We start from the raw sequence: 4,820 nt of genomic DNA on the forward strand, positions 1-4,820 counted from the left end.
GAAAATGAAAATAAGATACTCCCTGTGATTTGACAGTCCCATGTTTTAATAAACCCACAAAAGTGAGCCAGGAAATGAGTGCCACAAGAGCATTATTATCGTTTGTGATCAGTGAAAGAAAACCTGATCTATAATTTTTAATTATTTCTAAATGGTTTAGATACATGTCTCATTGGAATGTGTATTTTGTTTAGTTAATTGTCTCAATTAGGAAGATAACTGAATAGAAGATTCTGTAGCTATGCCACGGGTTTATAGTATGTTCTAAAAATTTAAAATATACTCCATTGAGACGGTAAATAAAATATCCTAGGAAATAAATTTTATGCTATATCTTCTAGTATCTTTAGAGATTTTATGTGAAATTTATTTTTCATTCATTATGAGATGAGAAATTCTACTCATCATGTCTTGTTTTATGTTTTCTCTACTTGAAAGAGAAATTGCGGCTCAGAACTCAAGAAATGAAGATGTGTCCATGACCAAGCCACCGAAGTAACTCTGGCTTGAGACACCACTGTACTGAGAAAGAAGAACTGAGTGAGTAAATTGAAATCATACCTGAATCATTGATTATCATTTATGCTGCCAGTTGGGCTGAAATGTGTGTAGATGTTCTAGGCAAAGAGAGAAGTGCTTACCATTAAGGAGTATACTCTGTCAACTTCCAAACTGACTTAGAAGTCAGCAGAATCAGTTCCCTGGTAACAGTCACACAATCCTCACACTCCAGTGACATCTGATAAAGAAAAAAAAAAAAACATAACCTGTAGCACATTTTCCCAAAATTGTCCAGGTTTTTAGCTGGCATTTGTAAATTATTTTTTTCCTAATAATGATCATGATAAAAATGGCTCTCAGTTCTTGACACCCACCATGTCCTTGGCATTCTTCTAGTGTTTAGCATGCATTATAGCTTAATCTTTGCAACAGTCTTGCAAATACTGTGTTTTCACTTCACAGATGAGGAATGCTTGCATTGGCTTGCCAAGACCTCATTAGTTATTGGGAGACCCAGTAATAAAGTTGATTTTTGTCTGACTTCAGAGCTGTCTGGGGCATCTGAGACAATATTCACAAACCTGATATTGACCTTGAACTTATTAGGATTTCAGATTATGCTCCATAGACAGGAATCAGTTTACAGGTATTTGTACCTGATGGTAGTTCCATATTGAGTCTTTTAGAAAGCGCCCCAGAACCTGTTCACTTATGATACTAGCCTCCATTTAATGAGCATGTACCACTTGCCTGTCAGACATACACTAAATGCTATATTTAATCTAATTTAATCATTACAATGGCTCCGATATTATCCTGTTATCATTCCCATTTTATAAGTAAGGCAACCGAAGCTTGGAGGGGTCCTTGGCTTGCCCATGATTATTTTGCTAGCAAACAGCTGGGCCAGATTTGAATCTAGTTTTATCCACGCACCCCCATAGGCAAATGTATAGCTGTGGTGACCCTGAGTCCTGAATTTCTGAGCTGAAATCACCCTCCAGCTCAGATGATTTACCCGTGTTCAGCCCTGTGATTGCCTGTGCTCTCTGTTTGGTCTTGTGAAACCAGAATGTCTCCAGGTCATCTTCTCCAGAGAATAAAACCTTTGCTATCTTGCCTGTAGGTAGCTGAGGTCCCATGAGTTCAGTTATAGACTTTCAGTAGTTGCCCTGTTTTTAAGCCTCTCGTGCATACTGACGTTCACTGTTCCTTAGAGCTTCTGGGGACGGAGGCCTTCTGTTATTCTTCGGGCTACTTCAGCGTGCTTCTAGTAGGGGTCTTTTATTTTTGCCCGTTTGAGCTTATGTCTTTAAAAATATTTTTAGCATCTTTTTTTGTTAGAAGGAGAATAGGTTGATAGCCGAGTAACTGGAAGCCTACATTTTATTTTCTAATGGGAAAATATAATAAAAATTTGTTTTGAAGGAAGTGCTCCTCTAGATATAGTTCTGTACTGAATTATGGCCCGAACCCAGCAATGTCTGTAAGTAAAGAGTCTAAAGCTTCTTTTAAACTGCTGAATATTGGGACGCTTGATTTTACACAGAATCCAATCTTATTTTTTCTTAGCTATTTTAATAAAACAAGCAAGAGTAAACATTTGGTATTATCCATTTCTCCTAAAGACATATCATTTAGTCTTTGGAGAATACATTTAAGATGAAAGGAATGTACTAGCATCTCTGCCCACCTTCCAGAGTGGCCTCACATTTAGGAGAATGCTAGAGTGGATTGGTCACAGATGCTCGGAGGAAATTTTTACTTGTCAACAAGGGCCAAGTTACATCCTTGGAGATTCACATTTCAACCCTCATTTGCACACACATGCAGGCTCCTGCACAGATTGAGTTGGAGTTAATGCACAGAGCTTGTTGGGAAGAAATCAATCAAAAGCCTTTTTAAGCTTAAATGGTTCTTCAGGAACTGAAAGCTCAGTGCCTCAATTTTATTGAGAACATTGAATAAAAACCCTTTTAAAGCCTCCAGCATATTAGAACTACTCTACAAATGGTAGTAATGATGAAGGTACTTCCTCACCAGGTTCGGGTGTTATCTATGAAGTAATATTTATTACAGAATAAGAAAAAAGTAAATTGTCCTTTACCATATGCCTGGAACACATGACGCAGACTGCTAGCAGCCATATTGCATTTTGATTAATCCGGGAGTTTGGTGACTTTAACCTCAAACTTCATAAACAATTCATAATAACAGCATCATCATTCCTGTTTCAAACACTTCAGTGATCTTCCCATTATATTTACAATAAAATTACAACTTACCCTAACCTGTAGGGTCCTGCACTGTCATGTCTTCATTACTTCTTGCTACCGTGTTTCCCCGAAAATAAGACATCCTCCGAAAATAAGACCTAGCACATGGAAAGATAAGACATCCCCTGAAAATAAGACCTAGCGCAATTTTGGGAGAAAAAATTAATATAAGACACTGTCTTATTTTCGGGGAAACAGGGTAGTTACTCTGGTATTCTTTATGTTTCTCAGATTTACTAAGCTTTTTCCTATCTTCTCAGTCTCAGGACTTTTACTGCTTTGCCTGAAATGGTCTTTGCATGGTTTTCATATAACCCTATCGAAATTAGGACCATCCACTTTCTTAGTCTATCATCTCATCTAGCTTACATCTTCCTAGATCTAGCCAGTTGCCAGTTCTCTTTTCTCTTTCTTGGCCCTTGTTGATAAGTAAAAATTTCTTCAGAGCATCTGTGCTAAATTCACTCTAGCATTCTCCTAGTTACATTCCTAGGCAACTTTGGAAGGTGGACAGATACATTCCTTTCATCTCAAATGTATTCTCCAAAGACTACGTTATATGTCTTTAGGAGAAATGGAAAATACCAAAGGTTCATGCATGTTTGCTTTATTATAATAGCTAAGAAAAGATAAGATTGGATTCTGCATAAAATAAAAACTCCCAATTTGAGGTAGGAGCATCCCTAGGACTTTGAGGGATAGCAGGGAGGCTAGTGTAGCTGGGTGGCATCAGAATGAAAACTGGCATTCCGGTTGTTGATGGTCATGTAGACCATTGTAAGAACTCTTGTTTTGCCCTAACCAGTTTGGCTCAGTGGATAGAGCATCAGCCTGTGGATTGAAAGGTCCCAAGTTCGATTCCGGTCAAGGGCATGTGCCTTGGTTGCAGGCACATCCCCAGTAGGTGGTGTGCAGGAGGCAGCTGATTGATGTTTCTCTCTCGTCGATGTTTCTGACTCTCCATCCTTCTCCTTCCTCTCTGTAAAAATCAATAAAATATATTTAAAAAAAGAACACTTGTTTTCACTCTGCGTGAGATGGGAAGCCATTGGAGACATTTGAGCAGACAAGTGAAAAGATCTGACTCATGATTTCCAGGATGATTCTGTTTGTGGTAAGCCTGTGGATGGACCAGAGAAGAAGCAGGAAGACTAATTAGGAGGCTATTGTAATCACCCAGGCGAGAGATGGCTGTGTCCAAGAATGTGGCAGGGAAGGTAATAAATGAACAATAACAAATTTTAAGAAAAAAAGCCCACAAAAAACAAACTCCTACATAATCCCACTCTTTAAATGTCCAATTTCTTCTATTGTATTTGTCTTTTTCCATATTGCTGTCTGGATCCAGGCATAATTATACGGAATAATTTTAGTTAGAATATAATATAATTTTGCATGTTTTTTTTCATTCATTATTGGCATGCATCCATGTTGCTTTATAATAGTCCATTTAGATGGCAGAATAATCTTCTTTGGAAGATTTATTCAATCATTTTTATTGTTAGAAATTGATTCGTGAATTCATTTTTAATTATTGTAAATAACACAGAGATAGATATCTCAATGTGTACTTTTTCATTTCCTCTTGATTTTTTTCTTAGAATAAATATCAAAGGGTGAATTTATTTTATCAGAGGGGATGGTGTATGTGCTTTTGTGGCTTTTGAAATATGGTAACAAACTGTGTTTTAACCAAGTTGCATATATGAGGATTTGTATATTGTTTTATAACACATAATTAGTTCAGAAAAGGGTCTTGCCCATAAAAAAGTTACAGTATATTGGGGGAAATAGATATGTAAACCAACTGTAACAAAGGACACTATAAGAAGGTACCACATTTAGCAAAACCTGATCAGCTTTCAGTGTTATTAACTTTATCTTTACTAATATTTTGCATCTATTGAATATATAAAAATGTGATTGGCTGCTAATTTTATTAATTAACTTATGGGTTTTTACTTCCTGTAAGTTACCCACATATCAATGCCTTTTGCTCATTAAGCTATTAAGATCTTTATTTTTTTTCTTTTCAATTATATG

The sequence above is a fragment of the Pipistrellus kuhlii genome, unplaced genomic scaffold (assembly GCF_014108245.1).
Source record: "Pipistrellus kuhlii isolate mPipKuh1 unplaced genomic scaffold, mPipKuh1.p scaffold_m20_p_16, whole genome shotgun sequence".
Lineage (NCBI taxonomy): Eukaryota > Metazoa > Chordata > Mammalia > Chiroptera > Vespertilionidae > Pipistrellus > Pipistrellus kuhlii.